The sequence below is a fragment of the Mobula hypostoma genome, chromosome 5, assembly GCF_963921235.1.
Source record: "Mobula hypostoma chromosome 5, sMobHyp1.1, whole genome shotgun sequence".
NCBI classification, from domain to species: Eukaryota; Metazoa; Chordata; class Chondrichthyes; order Myliobatiformes; family Myliobatidae; genus Mobula; species Mobula hypostoma.
In genome coordinates, this window is record NC_086101.1 from 35079028 (window position 1) to 35098613 (window position 19586).

Sequence of the window (19586 nt, forward strand, 5' to 3'; positions counted from 1 at the left end):
ATCACCCCTTAGCTCTTGCTCTCCCCCTTTTTCCACCCAAGCCTTATGCTGGCTAACCTCCCCCCTCTTTCTTTTCAGCCTGAATGGTCGAATGTCCATTTCCCGCCACTGATGCTGCCTGATCCATTGGTCTCCTCTAGCACCTTGTGTGTTGTTTGAGGGGATCTTCTCCCAGTTATCTGAAACCCCAAAGATTGTACCATTATTTATAGGACTTCCCTCTCTGTGGTAGAAGCTTGAGTAGCAATTTGTTTGGAGTGCTGAGGATGGTTTCTGAAGAGACATGAGTTACTGCAAGCCATTTCTTCTAATCTTAGTGATGAAGGAAGTTTAATAGATGATAATTAGGGCCAGGATTAGCAGTCACTTGGAAAGATATCAATGACATATAGATGGAGTTTCAAAAGGCATTTAATAAAATGCTGTATAGTAAGCTTGTCATAAACACCTGTAGCAGTGAGAGAAACAAAAATGGCCAATAACAGGAAACCCTCCTATTTGTGCCCGTCATTCCTTGATACAGTTCAGGGTAGTGCATCGGGCACATATGTCAAAGGATAAATTAGCCCATATTTTTCCCAATATTAATCCTATTTGTGATAGATGTAATACTCAGGTGTGTTGGCGTGTGGCCAAGTGGTTAAGGCATTCGTCTAGTGACTTGAAAGTCGCTAGTTCGAGCCTTGGCTGAGGCAGCGTGTTGTGTCCTTGAGCAAGGCACTTAACCACACATTGCTCTGCGATGACACCGGTGCAAAGCTGTATGTGTCCTAATGTCCTTCCCTTGGATAACATCAGTGGCGTGGAGAGGGGAGACTTGCAGCATGGGCAACTGCTGGTCTTCCATACAACCTTGCTCAGGCCTGCGGCCTGGAAACCTTCCAAGGTGCAAATCCATGGTCTCTCGAGACTAACGAACGCCTATAAAAAATACTCAGGTGGCCACTTTAACTCTCATGTTTTGGTCTTGCATAAAGTTGGAGAATTTTTGGAAAGATGTTTTTAAAACCTTATCAAAAGTGCTGGATCTGGATTTACAACCAAAGTTATTTACAGCTATTTTTGGGATTATTCCATTGGAAGCAGGATATACTCCTGCTTCCGCTCAGCGGATGATAGCCTTTTCAACCCTATTGGCTAGGAAAGCCATTTTTCCTAAATGGAAGGACCCTAACCCTCCTACTGCCTTTTATTGGCTTTCCTCTATCATGTCCTGTTTAAGTCTAGAGAAAATAAGTCGGACATTGGACACATCCTTTAAATTTGGAGAAGTTTGGCAACCTTTCATTCAATATTTTCATATGGTCTGATTTTTGTACTGATTCTCTTCCAGCTATTTTTTCAGAACCTTGGATTTGATCAGAGAGTCTCTCTTCTCTTGGTTTTTCTCTCAGGATGGACTGCCCAGTCCTTTTTTTTCCTGTTTAGAATAGTGTTTTTTTTTCTTTTTTTATAACCCAACCCAAGCAAGGCTACAGGACCGGATGGTGTCAGTACCAGGGTGCTCAAAGCCTGTGCCCCTCAGCTATGTGGAGTACTTCGCCATGTACATGTTCCTGTACTGTGGAAGACATCCTGCCTCGTCTCTGTGCCGAAGACGCCGCGCCCCAGCGGCCTCAATGACTACAGACCGGTGGCATTGACCTCCCACATCATGAAGACCCTGGAGAGACTTGCTCTGGAGCTGCTCTGGCCTATGGTCAGGCCGCACTTAGATCCCCTCCAGTTCACCTACCAGCCCCGACTAGGAGTCGAGGATGCCATCGTCTACCTGCTGAACCGTGTCTACGCCCACCTGGACAAGCCAGCGAGCACTGTGAGGGTCATATTTTTCGACTTCTCCAGTGCATTCAACACCATCCACCCTGCTCTGCTGGGGGAGAAGCTGACAGCGATGCAGGTGGATGCTTCCCTGGTATCATGGATTCTTGATTACCTGACTGGCAGACCACAGTACATGTGCTTGCAACACTGTGTGTCCAACAGAGTGATCAGCAGCACTAGGGCTCCACAGGGGATTGTCTTGTCTCCCTTTCTCTTCACCATTTACACCTTGGACTTCAACTACTGCAAAGAGTCTTGTCATCTTCAGAAGTTTTCGGATGACTCTGCCATAGTTGGATGCATCAGCAAGGGAGATGAGGCTGAGTACAGGGCTACGGTAGGATACTTTGTCACATGGTGTGAGCAGAATTATCTGCAGCTTAATGTGAAAAAGACTAAGGAGCTGGTGGTAGACCTGAGGAGAGCAAAGGTACCGGTGACCCCTGTTTCCATCCAGGGGGTCAGTGTGGACATGGTGGAGGATTACAAATACCTGGGGATATGAATTGACAATAAACTGGACTGGTCTAAGAACACTGAGGCTGTCTACAAGAAAGGTCAGCACCGTCTCTATTTCCTGAGGAGACTGAGGTCCTTTAACATCTGCCGGACGATGCTGAGGATGTTCTACGAGTCTGTGGTGGCCAGTGCTATCATGTTTGCTTTTGTATGCTGGGGCAGCAGGCTGAGGGTAGCAGACGCCAACAGAATCAACAAACTCATTCGTAAGGCCAGTGATGTTGTGGGGATGGAACTGGACTCTCTCACGGTGGTGTCTGAAAAGAGGATGCTGTCTAAGTTGCATGCCATCTTGTACAATGTCTCCCATCCACTACATAATGTACTGGGTGGGCAGAGGAGTACATTCAGCCAGAGACGCATTCCTCCAAGATGCAGCACAGAGCGTCATAGGAAGTCATTGCTGCCTGTGGCCATCAAACTTTACAACTCCTCCCTTGGAGGGTCAGACACCCTGAGCCGATAGGCTGGTCCTGGACTTATTTCATAATTTACTGGCATAAATTACACATTACTATTTAACTATTTATGGTTCTATTACTATTTATTATTTATGGTGCAACTGTAACGAAGACCAATTTCCCCTGGGATCAATAAAGTATGACCATGACTATGACTATGATATAAAAATTTCTAATAGTCCTTCCTTTCTTCATAAATTGATAAGAGGAGAATGAATTACATTTTTTTTCTGTATTATACATTCTATATCCAATTTATACTTTGTAGATCAACACTATGTGTGATTCTGATATTATTTATTCTACCTTCTGTATGTACTGTTACTGACATATATCCCAGAGATATTCTCCTCCTGTTTGTATACACACTTTTTAAAAAATCAATAAACAGATTGAAAATAGAAAGAAAGGAAACCCTCTGGTGAATGCTTGTTTTTTCAGACCAGAGAATGGGTAGAGTAAAGCTCCTGTTTTCATAAACATGTAGATTGCGTGTGAAGGGCACAGTTTGTGAAATTTGCTGATGCAGCAGCCTCAGTGTTGTGAACTGTGAAGAGGTGATGGACAGAGAAATGAAAATAAAGTTGGGTCAAATAAGGGGACAGGGTGCTGGTGAAAACTAATGTTCGGAAACGTGAGTCGTTATGCTTTGGTGTGAAAATAGGAAGTGGCAGTATAAACTAGAGGGCACAATTCCAAATGGGGCACAGGATCTAGGATATATAGGTACAGTTCATTGATGCCAGCAGTCCAGGAAAAGATACAAATTTAAATGAAGATTCCTTCTTCAATCCTCTGCCTTTTCCACCTATCTCATTTCATCATTCCTCATCCACTCATCCATCTTCTGCCACACCTGGCTTCACCTATCACCTGCCAGCTTCTACTCCACCCAACCTTTCTCCCCTTCCTTTCCAGTCCTGATGGAGGGTCTCGGCCGGAAACGTTGACTGATTCTTCCTCTCCATAGATGCTGCCTGGCCTGCTGAGTTTCTCCAGCATTTTGTGTGTGTTGCTTGGATTTCCAGCATCTGCAGATTTTCTCCTGTGTGCTAAAGGAACTGGTGTTGGGAATGCACTGACAGGGAGTGGGAGGGGAGGTATGTTCAATAGTTGGTTCAGGAAGTTGCTGGGGATAGTGGTGGAAGAAAAGACTTGCACGGCGAGAGGAGGGGGAATGTGGAGCAGGAGCAGCAGGGTTACAATCACATGGAGCTGGCATGATGCAATAGGCCAAGGGGCATCTTTCTGTGCATGCAATAATGGGCCGAACGGCCTTCTTATGTGCTGTCGCCATTCTGAGACCTGCGATACTTTGAGACTTGCTGTGGTTCTGAAGTGGAAGTGCTTTATGGGTGTTTATTATTGTCACACGTACCAAGATACATGTGATGTGGTATGGTGGTGTAGCAGTTAGCACTAGTGACCCGAACTCAATCACACCACTGGCTGTGAGGAGTTCGTACATTCTCCTTGTGACGGCAGGGTTCCCTCCAGGTGCTCCAGTTTCCTCCCACCTTCCAAAGACATACGGGTTAGTGCCTTAATTGGTCACATGAGTGAATTGAATTGAATTGATTTAAAATCTTACATCCATCCCACAATGTGAGATAGTAAAAACCTTTGCGTTATGACCCTGTCGCAATGTACAGACATGTGAATTTATAAGTCTAATAGCTTGTAGAAAGAAGCTGTCCAGTAGCCTGTTGGTCCTGGCTTTAATGCTGCGGTACTGTTTGCCAGATGGAAGCAATTGAAACAGTTTATGGTTGGGGTGACTGGTGTCCCTGATGATCTTCCAGGCCTTCTTTCTGCACCTGCTGCTGTAAATGTCCTCAATGGAGGGAAGTTCACACCCACAGATGCGCTGGGCTGTCCGTACCACTGTCTGCAATGCCCAGTGATCAAGGTTGGTGCAGTTCCCGCACCAGGCGGTGATAGAGCCAGTCAGGATGCTCTCAATGGTGCTCCTGTAGCAGGTCTTGAGGATTTGGGGGCTCATGCCGAACTTCTTCAGCCGCCTGAGGTGGAAGAGAAGGACAGTGCGGACTCGTCAGGTCTGAAGTGCTGTATCTCTAAGTAAACTAAAAAAATACAATGGAAGGTCTGCATACTGTTCATAGAGATGAAATCGACTTGTTGTGTGTGGGCTTCATTGCATTTCTTTGTACTTATCGTGAATTCCAGCTAGAAAATGAATCTCAGGGCAGTATATGATATATGGTAGTAATCTCTCGATATGCTTACTTGAACTTAGAAATCGTTGCACAGACCATTGCGTAGAACAAGTTAAAACAGCAACAATGCAGAATTAAGTGTCACAGCTACAGTGCAGGTAAGCAATAAGCTGTAAGATCATAACGAGGTACACTGAAAGGTCATGAAGCCATCATAATGTTCAAGAGGTCCATTTGAGGGCCTGATAACAGCAGGATAGAAGCTGTTCTTAAGCCTGGTGGGAGTTGCTTTTGGGCTTTTATAGCTTCTGCCTACTTCAATGTATTTTTTGTCATTGATTTTCCATAATAATTAATAAAAAGATTTAAAAATGAAAATAAAATCTTCTGCCTGGTGAGAGACGGCAGAAGAGAAACTGTCGGAGGTGGGTGGGGTCTTTTATTATGTTGGCTGCCCTCCTGAGGCAGTGAGAAGTGTAGGAGGAGTCCATGGAGGGGAGGCTGGTTCCTGTGATGTGCCGAGCTGTGTCCACATCTCTCTGCAGTTGCTTGTGGCCATACCAAGCCGTGACACAGCCAGACAGAATGCTTCAGGACACAGCAGGAGTCCATCCAGTAGAAGTGATCTTTTTATTTCTTTAGGTCTCTGGGTTACCACTGAGTTACGTTGACAGCAAGCATTTGAGAACTTAAGTAATGCAAATATAACAAAAACATTATTATAGTTAGTAATTGCAGAATTAAAGGAATATTACACCCTCCTAATGTTTACATTAATTGATTACATTAAAAGTAAACATATCCTTAATGTTGCATTAAGTCAATGTGGCAGATTAACTAACCTCTTAATCTGTAAAGAAATAAGGTCATAAGATGTAGGAGAAAAATTAGACCATTCAGCCTTTGAGTCTGCTCTGCCATTTGATCATGGCTGATTTATTATCCGTCTCAACTCCATTCTCCTGCTTTTTCTCTGTAACCTTTGACATCACTAATCAAGAACCTATCAACCTCTGCTTTGAATATACCCAATGAATTAGCGTCCACAGCCACCCCTGCCAGTGAATTCCACAGATTCACTACCCTCTAGCTGAAGAAATTCCTCCTCATCCCTGTTCTAAAGGGGTGTCTTTCTATTTTGCAGCTATGCCCTATGGTCTTAGATTCTCCCACAATTGGAAACATCCTCTCCATGTCCACTCTAGAGAGGCCTTTCAATATTTGGCAGATTTCAATGCGATTTCCCCTCATTCTAAACTCCTGCGAGTATAGGCCCAGAGCCCTTAAATGCTCCTCATACATTAACCTTTTAATTCCTGGGATTATTCTGTGAACCTTCTCTGGACCCTCTCCAGTGCTAGCACATCCTTTTTTAGATACGGGCCCAAAACTGCTCACAATACTCTAATGACCAATGCCTTATCAGGCCTCAGCATTACATCCTTGTTTTTATATTCGAGTGCTCTGGAAATGAATGATAACATTGCATTTACCTTCCTTACTGCAAGCTAACCTTTAGGGAATCATGCTGTAGGACTCCCAAGTCCCTTTGCACTTCTGATTTCTGAATTTTCTTCCCATTTAGAGAATAGTCTATGACTTTATTCCTTTCATATAAGTGCATTACCATACACCTTCCTGCATTATATTTGTGTGCTGTAGCATTTACTTTTCATTCGCAGTTATTTTATAAATAACACTATTCTTTGCATTTCTGGTCAGATGCTAACTGTATTTCATTGGCTTTGTATCTGTACTCGGCACAATGACAATAAAGTTGAATTGAATTGAATCAAATATTCCATCTGCCACTTCGTTGCCCTTTTCTCTTAACCTGTCCAAGTCATTTTGCAGACTCCCTGCTTGCTCAACTCTATTTGCCCTGCCACCTGTCTTTGTATCATCCACTAACTTGGCCACAAAGCCATCAATTAACTGATAACTGGAATTTGTGGCTTTCAATTTGATGCCCTCAGATTTGCTCTTGGGTGTCTGTGCTTCAATACTGACAGTCGTGAATGCTTCTAAATGCTTTCCAATTTTAATATGACCATCTCTTCACTCGGAAATATATGTATTATTGGGTTGTAGCTCACACAGAACAGAAGTTTGGAAGATAATCTACTTGGACTATTTAGCCTCTGTGTGCTGTGAGCTCTACTTAATGCTATCTCTGTGTGCTAAGGTGCACTAGAAGGTCACAGTGCAGCACAGGCTCTTCCTTTGCCAGGGCTGGCTGCTGTCAGCAATCAGTTCAAAAGGGTCCCAAAGATACACCAGTGCTGTCTTCAAGCAGGTTCAGCAGCCAATCATTTCAAAGATTTCTTACAGGCTTGGACGGAGAGCGTGCAACATTTTTAGTTATTTAAATTGAAAATGATTGATAATAGATTTCAAATAAAGATGAATTTGGTAAAATAAACAATAACTCCATTAAGTATTTATAAATGGATTATGATCTCCATATAATAAATATAGAGAATGAAAATTAAAAACCTGCAGATGCTAGAAATCTAAAATAAAATAGAAACTGCTGGAAACACTCAGCAAGACAGCTTCCCTCCACGGATGCTGCTCGACCTGTCGAGTATTTCTTGCCTTCTCCGATTTTGTATTATAACTGGTATTTTAGGACCAGAGTGTTTGCCAGTGTTGCTCAGTACTCTGCTAAAGTCTGTTCAGATCTTTGACGCAAAGGGTATATTTAGCGTGCTTGCAGTCAGAAGATTTGTAAATAGCTGAATTCTCCGTCACTTGAAATAACTTCCTTTGATTGTGGGAGAAGGTTGCGAGTGGAACCTCGTGTGGGAATGGGGACACCGAAGACGGCAGATGCTGGAATCTGAAGCGACTGGTAGGAACTCGATGGCTCGAGCAGCATCCATGGGAAAAAATAAGGGGGTTTGAGCCAAAGCATCAGCCTTCCTCCCCCTGCAGATGCTGCTCAGCCTGTTGAGTTCCTCCAGCAGATTGTTGTTTATGTGAAGGGACTAACAGAGACGCCCAATGTTTTCTGGAGGTATGGTGGTGAACACTTTAACTTCTCCTTCATCACTATTGCAAGGTGTGCTCTGTTATTGCTAACGCTTTTGTTTTAATGATGATGGCCTTTAGTCCATTTCCTTGGACTGTTCCAGTAAATCTCCTCTATACTCTCCCCACAGTCTTAGCAACCTTCCTTCCCAAAGTGTGGAATTACCCACAATATTCCAGCAGTGGCTCGACCAGTGACCCTTCGAACCCTTCCCTTTGATGCTTTATTCAGAGGCTCTATTTATAAACTTGAGCAATCTAACTGCACTGCGGACCCCCTCGTTGACTTGTCCTCTCACCCCTTTAAGGATCGGCATCTACAGACACCAAGGTCCCTCTGCTCATTCGCACTTTCTAATTTTCATGCCAATTATAGTAAGCTGTCTTTCCATATTAGACCTCCCAGGGTGCATAGCTTCACACGTCTCTGCAGTCAGCTCCATCTGCCAGGCTTCTGCCTGTTTATCAGCCTGTCGACTTTCCGGAAGCCTTTAACTCTCTTCGCCGCTGCACATTTTGGCAAAGCTTCATCCACCTTGGAAGATTTACAGTCCTTGCACGTGAGTCTCCATGGTTCATGAAATATGTGAGGTCCCGGATGAAGAACCAAACCCTGGCTGACACCTCTGCAGCCTGACCATCGGCTCACTGTTACCCTTTCCCCTATGTCACAATCATTGTCATAGAAATGGAGAGCACCGAAAAAGGCCCTTCTGCTTACCGTGCAATGCTGGCCCTTTTGCCCATCTGCACTAATCCAGTTTGTCCATATGAGATCCACAGCTGTCTGGGCCTTTCCTATCTGAGTGCCTGTGTAAAGAAAATCCCTTAAATATAGTGACTGTTGCCAACTCCACCACCTGCTCTGGCAATGCGTTCCAGATATCAACCACCCACTGTGTGTTTCAATAAAAATCCCCTCAAATCCCCATTATAATTCATGAGGGTGAATACACACAGTCTTTTATCCCCCCAGAATTGAGAACGAAAACCTAGAGGGCAGAGGTTGAAGGTGAGAGTGGAAAGATTTAAAAGAGAGCTGAGGGACAACTGCTTCACCCAGAGGGTGGTGAGTGGTCCAAAAGTCCTGTTTCCATGCTCTGTGACTCTGACCCTCTAACTCCTTTCTCACCTATAACTCCATGTCCATTTGTTTTCAATAGCCCCTGCTAAGGGAAAAGATATTTGACCCAATCCATACCTCTCCATTCAATCTCATGGAACATAGACCAGTACAGCACGGGACAGGCTATTCGGCACATGAAGTTGTGTTGATATTGATGCCAATTCCTCCCCTGTGTATCAACCATCTTTCATTCCCTTCATGTTCACGTGTCTGTCTAAAAGACTCCTGAACTCCACCTACCTGCCTGCTTTCACCACTACCCCCAGTAAACCACCCTCATCAGGGAGGAGGCTACGCAACATCCATGCCAAGACCTCCAGACTCAAAAACAGTTACTTCGCCAAGCAGTAAGGCTGATCATCACCTCCACCACTACTTCATTATTTCCTGTCAGTCACCTTATCTACAGCCTAGAGCCACTTTATGAATATACAATCAATCTATACATTTATATATTTTATTTTTTTATTATTGTGTTATCTTTTGTGTTTATTTTTGTGCTGCATGAGATCGAGGATAACAATTATTTTGTTCTCCTTTACTCTTGTGTACAGGAAATAATATTAATGTATCTTGACGAAGAGACTGTGAACCGAGCCTCTGAACTTATTGTTAATTAGAGACTCACAGCAAGGTAACGGGCCCTTATGGCCCAGTGAGGCTGCGCTGCCCAATTACACCCATGTGTCCAAATAACCTGCTCATGCATATTCTATGGAATGTGGGAGGAAACCAGAACACCTGGAGGAAACCTATGCAGTCATAAGGAGAACGTAGAAACTCCTCACAGACAATGACAGAACTGATCCTGGGTTGCTAGCGCTGTAGTATCATATTGCTAACTGCTATATTCTATGCCTCCTTCCCAAATTCTGGGATATGACAACAACCTGTTGTCATGGTGACTTGGAACTGTTCTTTATGTATCATCTTTAAATGTCAAATATTATTTTATGATTAATTTTCTTGAGTTGTCAGCTACAATGATATAATTACAAATGAGGGAAGGTTATCCGATCCAAGACAGCCTTCTACCAGTGAGCCATCTCTATGTTCCCTCTTTCCACTGATCCAGGAGAAAAGCTCCCATCCCCCCTCCCCCCACCCCCAGTGTGAAAGGTGATGTCCATTTTGAACTTTAATCAAAAACACACAAACAGATCGTGTATGAGGTCATGCGTGGAAGTTTAGTAACAGCCTCACGGGATGTACCTAGTGCAAACCTCTGCAAGGTGGCGTTAAGGGAAGCTGCTCTAAAGAGGCTCTTTAGATTTTCATTGGACGTGTGTGGGAAGTACGAGTGAGAGCCGACAGTGGCAGAGGATGTTGGCTGTGCTGGCTGCCTTGCACTTCAAAACTGCTGCCTTGGCGTTGAAGCTGTGTTGCCCTTTGGTCTGTCTAGAGATCTTGAAAGACATTATGGAGCTGGAGAACTTTCTGTTCCATTATTGATCCATGAGAAGGCAAGCAGAGCTCCATTGTGAGGCCTGCTCCCACTGGCACCTCCCAGCCTGGACATGCAGGGTCCTCCCAGTCCCCACCCAGCTAACATGATTCACCTGCCACTTGTTGCAGACTCATCACCTGCAGCCTATTTAAACCTAGTTCTCTTCCACAGTCCTTGTTCACTCATCAAACTAGCTGGCCTCAACCAGTTGCTCCTAGCCTTCATTCTTCCTGCCTAAAGTAAATCTCATTGCCTGTTGTGTTTAGTTTCTGTTCTTTGTTTTGTGGTCCCTCGTGGCTTATTATTTTGCTGTCCATTAATAAAGTTATCTTTCTTACTTATTTACTGCCCGTTATGCCCGCTGGCGTTTAGAGAAGTAATGAAGGTCCTCCATCTCTGTTTGTCCTTGGACATCCAATCTTGGTCTTGGTTTTGGCTTCAGTAGCTTCTTCTTGGTTTTCACTACTGTCAGCCATGAAAATCCCAGGTGGAGACTCAGGAACACTGTTGCACGCAGATGTAGGATACTTCATTGCTGTTTCCATAGCATTTTTGTTTGCCCATTCAGGGTTGTTAGCCCTGAGCTGAAGCCCTGAACCTGGAGGACTGGTGTACCACTCTTCGTCTGACCTCTTACCCTTTGACCTGTTTGGCATGGCTGACCCTCCCAAGAGCCAAAGCATAAAGCTTCCAAACCGTGACAAGGTTGTGGTCCTCTTGGAGGAGTAAAGTTATCGTTTGCCGCTAAGTCGTCTCTGCTGCTCTGCTTTCGGGTCAAGCCTCCTCAACATTTCCTGACACCTCTCTGAAGGTCCTGCCATCTGGAATGTTCTATCTGGAGTGAGGCAGAAACAGCTGCGGTCGTAGCTGTGGTTCAGTGGGCAATATTCTCGCCCGAAATGGAAGGATGTAGGTTCAAATCTCGCTCCACGCCCTTAAGTACAAAAGTCTATTCCTGTACAGTACTCTGGAGCTGTGCAGAGTGGGTTCTGCTGTGTGGAAGCTGCTGCCCAGTAAGTTAGCTGTTCGCTGAAGCACTGCCGCCGGATGGGTTAAAGGATGATTTAATTCTGTTTAGAGTTATAAAGCATTTCAGCACAGAAACAGGCCCTTCAGCCCATCAAGTCCATGCCAAACTATTAATCTGCTTTGCCCATTGACTCACACCTGCATCATAGCCTAGCCTCCCCTCCCCTCCCCACCCCATATCCCACTCATCCATGTACTGATCCAAACTTCTCTGAAATGTTGCAGTCAAACCCGCATCCACCACCTCCGCTGGCACCTTATTCCACACTCATGCCTTGTTGCGTAGAAGTTCCCCCTCAGGTTCCCCTTAAATATTTCACCTTTCTCCCTTAACCTATAACCTTTAATTCTCGTCTCACTCAGCCTCAGTGGAATAAGCCTACTTGCTTGTACCCTATCTATACCACTCATAATTTTGTACACCTCTATGAAATCCCTCATTCTCTTACACTCCAGGGACTAAAGTCCTCACCAATTCAACCTTTCCCTATAACTCACACCTTCAAGTCCCAGCAACATCCTTGTAAATTTTCTGTGTCATACAGTACTCCAGATTAGGCCTCCTAAGTGTCATTTACAACTTCTGCATAATATCCCAACTAGTTGAGAAGAGCCGAACAGACTGGGGTTGTGGTTCTGGCCAAGGGCAGTGCTGTGCTGTCAGAGCTGGCTCTACACCTTGTACTGGTGGAGAGGTTTTTCAGTTCCAGAGGACCTGAGAGTGATGCCATTTAGAGAGTAGCCACCTGCTACTTAGCGCCTGCTAGGGTCACCCATGGCAGTAAGGTCAAGGGGGAGGTTCCGGACAATGTGCGCTCCAGCAAAACCTCAGCTGTGGGGCTGGCACAAGGAGAGTGAAGATAGAAGGCGGCTGCAATGGTGAAGGGTCCCCAGATGTCCTGCACTCCACGCCACTGGACCCTGCCCCTGATTTGTCAAGGACTGTGTGGTGACTGCCCATGCGTCAACCTCCCCGCCTCAACCAAAGCCACGCACAGGCGTTCTCCATCTAACCTCCTGGATTAAGTCCTGTGGCAATCAGCCAGTGACAAAGGAGGCAGGATTGTGAGGGCTCGAAGCCCACCCTGCAGCAGCATATGTGGATCCCAGGTCGACCTCCACAGCCACCCGGAAGACCCACCAATAGACAACCACTTTGGAGAGTATCTTACCTGACTTAAGTGGTTGCACTGTGCTGTTATATGGCTGTGGTAAAGTACTGTCTGTGACTACTGGTTGTGTTCTGACTGGCTGCTTCCTGTGTAAGGAAGCAATTGGACTTCAATGACGCACGTGACTGACTGTAGGTTGTCTGGGGCGGCTGAGGTTTGTACTGAGACGTTACTGTGAGGTGACAATAGAGGTGTAAGCCTTTCGGGAGGGGAAACTGTTGGAGACGTGCAAGACGGTGGAGAGCTGTAAAGAGGTGGAGCACACACTGGGCTGGTTGCAGAGTGCCCTGTGCTGTAAGGATCTGTTGAAAGATCAAAAATATTACATGAAACTCAGCTTCACTGTGTAAGGAGGCAAATTATAAAGATACTCAATGCCAGGAGCAGGTGAAATTTCCTGCTGTTGCTCCTTATTCTTGGAGCTGAGAGGGAACAAGGAAGGACTGATTGCTGCCCTGAGCTCAGCGATTGTTGGATTTCAAACAACATGTCACTAAATGTGTGACCAAATTGCTGGTTCGACCCTCAGTGATGGTCTGACTACCCACAATGAACACATCAGTGTCAAACTGCCTTGATACTTCATCGTTAAGTAACGTTGACTTTGATTAAACTATGAAACAATGTGCACAAGCTTCAGTCTTAATTGTAAATTGCCAGTGGCTGCAAATGTTACGGGGGAGGCTAATAAGCGCACGAGGGAGAGAGTGGTAGGAGGTGCGGCAGAGGTCTGGGCTGGGGAGGCTCAGATGGTACATATACTGGAACAGATAAAAGGGGCCGAATGGCCTGTTGTGGCACTATGTAATAGTTGAATGAACGTCGACTGAAGTATAATAGGTTACTATTCCCGCTTGTACCCAGGTTGAATGTCAACATACCCGCTGCCTTTAAACGCAGTGAGAGAGACCTTCGAGAGCTGTGTTGTTCTGTACCATTATGAGTGAACGAGCAGCGGGGACACAGTCTGGGTTACTGGAGGACCAATGGTCAGGGGATGGGCTCCTCACTATATCCCAACACTTTTCCTGCTCAGTGCCTTGTCTCTACATGACTGAATCCGCTGCCCCGTTCCCCACCCGGGACGTGTGCGACCACCCTGGGATTACACTAAGCCGTGCTCTTCGCCGGTATCTTCATTAGGCAGCCCTTGTGCTTTAGAGCCTCTGCCGCAACTGCTGCACGCTCGCCAACTCACCTGTGCAGGTGTGTCATTAGACTTGTTGCTGGATCGTTGGTTGCTAAGGTATTGCCAAGGCTAGCATTCCCATTGACTGCAGTTGTTTAATTTGCCACATAATGATTAATGAGCCAACTCAAAGATTTTCTCCTGGAGACAGTTAACAGATTTGATGTTTGTTTTTCTCAGTGTTCGTCGGGAGCTGCGTGTTAGATATTCATTTATAGCTCCTAGCACCGACACACCCTGTGAAGTCCAATTACTCCTTGCTGACGTTTATGATTAACACAATAACCGCCCACTCTCGGTTTAGGTTCTTAATTAGTAAGGGCAAAAGATATGGGGAGAAGGGAGGAGAATGGCGTTGAGTGGGAAATAAAATCAGCCATGACTCAAAGGGTTGCGTGATATAATTCTGCTCCTGTGTTTAATGGTCTCACTCGGTCTGCTGGGCTATCTGTCTCATGGCTTGGACAGTAGCCTCTGCTGAGGGCGTGTCACGGTGTCAGAGGATGTGCCTTTCAGCAGTGTTGTTAAACCAGGACATACTTTTCTGACTGAATGGAAAAGATCCAAAATTTCACAGAAGGGGAGCAGATTCCACTTTGCATTGTGCAGCCAATTAACTCCACTGAAGCATTATCCATTACACAAAGTCTTGTGGGAGCCGCAATGTTTAAACTGGCTGCCACGAGAGAACCACTTGTCTGAGGAACATTCTAGGGCAATGAAAGATGTTGTAGGATATCCTCATCCAGCTTTCCCTCGACCAATCTCACTTCTCACCTCAATCCCTCCCTGTGGCGGTGAATCCCACACTCTCACTGCTCTCTGGGGAGGGGAGTTTCCCCTAAATTGCCAGCCAGATGTACTACTGTATGACTGCTACTTGTCATTAGTGACATTAGTCATCGTCACTGAGTCTTACAGCACAGAAACTGGCCCTTCTGCCCATCTTGTCGGCACTAGCCATCAGCTACTATTGTGCTAATCCCAATGTATTCTCCCTGCATTCCCACCACCCGCCCTACAGCTTCTACCCCTCACTAAGGGTGTTTACAGTGGGCCAGTTAGCCTACCAACACGGCCACAGGGAGAACGTGCATGGGCACTACTGCCTGAGATCAGGATTAAACTGAGATCGGCCAATTTTGCTCGCTCTCCACGATGGTCACCCCTCTCTCCGTGGCGCTGAGGCCATGAAGGTTGCCACAGCTGCCGTGCTGTGTGACCGCTAATATGATGAACTGATAAGCGGGGCCTACTCCGGGCTGTCCGGGCGTTCGGATCTGAGCACTCAGCTTGGTTCGGAATGTTGTTGCTCGCTTCGATTGCTTGCATGACTATTCCCTTTTTCTCTTGTGCACCAGGTGTTGGTCTTTTATTTATTTTTTTCTTTAATTGGGTTATTCCGGGTTTCTTGCTTTGTGGCTGCCTGTAAGCACACAGATCCTGAGGTTGTACAATTTACCCATTCTTTGATGATAAATGTACTTTGAATCTTCAAATCCTTTGAATCTTTGAACTTGCGTCTCTGACGCTGAAGGTAGCGGCTCTACCAGCTGTGCCAATCCGCTGCCCCTTGCCACAATGTTTGGGAGATAAACACCGATTAGTCAATTGTACCAGGTCACAAGTAAGGACCAAGAAACTGTTTACAACAGGGGCATAAAAGAGGTGATGAAGGCTGTATTGATTTTTCTTAAGGATAACTACTTGCTAAATTCAGCTCAAGGAATAACAGTAAATGATTTCCCTCCTGGTTTATTAGGAAAAGACTTCCTCCTTGATGTCCTTTGTGTTCAGCGAGCAGCGCTTCTTTCAAAGAGCTTCTGAAAATGTTAATTGTTCATACTGTTCTACAGCTGTCCGACCCTTAAGGAATGACCCTATTAATTTACACTTCCTGCAGTATTGACAATTATTTGATTTTTATTTCTAATGCGTTATCTTTATCAAGCCATATTTTAAGAATTGCACTCACCAGTGGGGAAGGTCCTCCTGATTCACGGAGGGCTTGAGAATAGCTCCCGTAGTTTTCCAAATCTGCCACACCCCGGCCATTACATGGATGACATACAAAATGCTGGAGGAACTTGTCAGGCCAGGCAGCATCTACGGAAAAGAGTAAACAGTCTCCGTTTTGGGCCTAGACCCTCATCAAGATGTTTTGGCCTGAAATGTCGACAGTTTACTCCTGTGCGTGTTGCTTTGGATCTCCAGCACCTGCAGAATCTCCTGTGCTTGCATTCCATTTTACTCAGGTTGTTTTCAGAACAACAGCTTGGGTCGAGTTTGGTAGTGGAGCTTGAGGTGGGGGTAACTACTGGAGGAAAGTTTGTCTAAGAAACACATTGGAGGTTGTGGGGACTTCCCATTATCTGCTCCTCCCAAGACCAGAATTCCCAGGTGATCCCAACCCCTAATAACCAGGATCACTGGCCCATCCCCACCTGTGAAAGGGAGTTAGTAGATATTTGGACGGTGTTTCTCATCCAGGACTGATATACGCTGCCTCATAGTTCCTGAGTCTGATCCTGACCTCGGGCACTGCCTTGCACCTTCTCGCTGTGACTCTGTGTGTTTCCTCTGGGTGCTCTGGATGCTTCCAATATTCCAACGTCGGTAGGTTAATTATCCCCTGTAAGTTTCCCCTTGTGTGCAGATGAGTGACAAAAGGATCAGAGGGGAGTTAGTTGGAATGTGGGGAGAATCAAAAGGGCAAGGGTGGGATTAACATGAATGCAGGTTGGCACAGACTCAGTAGACTGCAGGACCTGTTCCCTTCCTGTGACCCTACAAGAATTAGTAATGCCTTTGTACCAACTTCTCCATCTAATAAAATCACATCAGATCTTTCTTTACCTCAGCACCACTCTCCTGACCTAACCTCATCCCTCTCGATTCCCTACTGAAGGAGACAAATTTATTATTAAAGAAGAATTCCAGAAGTTCAATCACAGCCGATTTAATTTAGGCATGAAAGTCAGCAGACATGAAGGTTGAAAAAGAAGATCAGAATTGTCCCCATTGATAGAGGGGCTGAAACCTGTTTTCCAATAAAAATTGCCGCTCAACCTGCCCTTAATGTATCCAGTAAAATTCATATGGGAAGCTGGGATTTCACATCTACAGGTCATTATTTCCTTGGATGTAGGAGGAGGCCATTTGGCCCATTGGGTTTATGCCATTTGATAAAGCAAATACTTATAAATCCCTGGAGCCTGACTAGATGTATCCTAGGGTGTTGGGGAGAAGATTGCTGGGGCCCTGCAGAAATATTTGTGTCTTTGTCAGGCATGGGTGCGGTTAGCTAATGTTGTGCCTATATTTAAGAAGTGCAGCAGGGACTAGCTGGGGTACTACAGGTCAATGGCCTAACATCAATGGTGGGGAAAGTTGCTGGAGGTGATTCTGAGGGTTAAGATTTACTAATATTCAGAAAGTCAAGGATAGACAACATGGCTTTGTGTTTGGGAAGTCAAATGTGATTGACTTTATTTAAAGAGGTGAACGTAAGGACTGATTTGGGCAGGGTGATAGATGTTGTCTACATGGACCTGAGCAAGGTCTTTGACAGGGTACCGCATGGTGGGTTAGATCACATGGGGTCCAAGGATATAAAATGGATTTGGTGTTCTGAGTCAGAGGGTGATGGTGAAAGGTTGATTCGCAGATTGGAGGCTTGTGAGTAGTGGTGTGTTGCTGGAATCGGTGCTGGGTCCACTGCTTGTCATCTACACTAATTGTGTGGACAAGAATGTAAGGGTCGTGATTCGTAAGTTTGCAGATGGCACCAAAAATCAGTGGCAGAGCGACAGTGGAGACAGTTGTCTGGGATGACAGCAGGATCTAGATCAGCTGGGAAAGTAGGTTAAGGGGCGGGAGATCGAATTTAACTCAGACAAGTATGAAGTTAAACCAGGGCAGGGCACAGGGACCCGAGGAGTGTCATAGATGGAAAGAAAGATGGAGGAGAGCAAGACCGTCCCTCAGTACTGTCCTTCCCACCATGTGATGCTCCCTCAGCACTGTCTCTCCCACAGGGTGATCTTCCCTTACCACTGCTACAGAGCATCAGCCTGAATTACGTGTTCAGGTTTACTTAATTTTGTGTGTAAACTGCACATTTGCTTGTTTTCTTGATGTGTGTCCTGCAGGGAAATATGAACCATCTTTCCGGCAGCATGGTTGGAGCTGTGACCTTGAACTTGTAGTTTGCATTGCTGGTTTTTACGTGTCAGGTAGTTGATGTGAAGTGAGGAGTGTTGCAAGGGTTAATGATCCGAGGACTGGGGAGGTGTGCTCGATGGAGAGGTGATAATGTATTCAGGTGAACAGAGACGACTGAGCTTGGATCAGGGGCTGGAGAGCCGGTCACAGTGGGAGCAGCCTCAGGTCTGTAACTGGTGCACCAGGTACACTAGTGAGGTCCAGCTGCCTCTCCTGCTGTTTTGAGAGAATGTTTACCATGTGTGAGCCCACACTAAGTCCAGCGTGCCTGTCTTCACTACCTCAGTCAGAGTCAAAGTTGAGTTTATTGAGATATGCACAGAAGCACTGAAAAACTTACTTGCAGCAGCATCACAGGAACATAGCATCCTACGTAGGCAGCATTCACATGAAGAATATAAATTAAACATAAATAATAAGCAATTTTAACAAAGGAGAACACAATTAGGACCAACCAACAATAAGCACTGATTCTGCGGACGCTGGAAATCCAGAGCAACACACACAAAATGTTGGAGGAACTCAGTAGGTCAGGCAGCAGGACTGAAGAAGTTGACTGTTTATTCATTTCCATACAGTAGACTCTGGCTGACTTGTTGAGTTCCTCGATCAATTTGTGTGAAAGTCCATTCTAGTCAAAGTGATTACAGTGTTGCTTTACTGATGTAGTGATCAGGGTTGCATTGGTTGGTTCTGGAGCTTAATTCCACAACCTATGGATTCCAGTTGTGGTCACTTTCCTCCCAATCTTCTGGAATCACAGAATAGTTGCATGGCAGAAGAAGGCCCTTTGGCCCATCAAGACTGTACTAGTTCTGTTAGAACTTCTTACGTGCCTCTGTCATAGCTGCCTCTACCACCAACAGATACTGGCTGTCTACCCTATCTATGCCTCTCATTGTTCTATAAACTTTTATTAAGTCTCTCAGCCTCTGCTGCTGTGGAGAAAACACTCCAAGTTTGTCCAGCCTCTTCTTATAACACCTGCTCATTGTGTTATTGTGTGGAGGTAGTGAAGGGGCGATTTAATTGAGGTGTTAAAAATCAGGAAAGGTTTAGAGAGATGAAAGGAGCACTTGTTTCCAGGAGCAAGAGGGTGGGTGACCAGAGGACAAGAGTGAATGACGATTGACAGGAGAACCAGAGGGGTGAGAAGGGGGACACTGTACCGAGTGAGCTACTGTAATCTGGGAAGTGTTGTCTGAAAAGTTGGAGGAAGAAGATTCAACAGGAGCTTTCAGATGGGAATCAGATCAATTCTTGAAGGGGTAAAGTTTGAGAGGTGATGGGGAAGATGGGGTGGTTTGATGTCCTTGTGTCAACTTTCTCAGCTGCACCGTTCTCTGGTCCTTGAATGGGACTTTAATGGTCAAACACAGTAACAG

The 19586-nt window shown here is 45.4% G+C and overlaps 1 protein-coding gene and 1 long non-coding RNA gene across 3 annotated transcripts in view; one reads left to right on the forward strand and one right to left on the reverse strand.

The window, feature by feature from the left end:
• Positions 1 to 19586, forward strand: part of fgf14 (fibroblast growth factor 14) — a 541877-nt gene that overhangs the window by 63106 nt on the left and 459185 nt on the right. The window lies entirely within an intron of this gene.
• On the reverse strand, positions 3125 to 13235 carry LOC134346185 (uncharacterized). The gene is made up of 3 exons (XR_010017850.1): positions 12789 to 13235; positions 8736 to 8824; positions 3125 to 4825 (listed from the first exon to the last, which is right to left on the reverse strand). It is a non-coding gene; the product is annotated as an uncharacterized LOC134346185 (long non-coding RNA).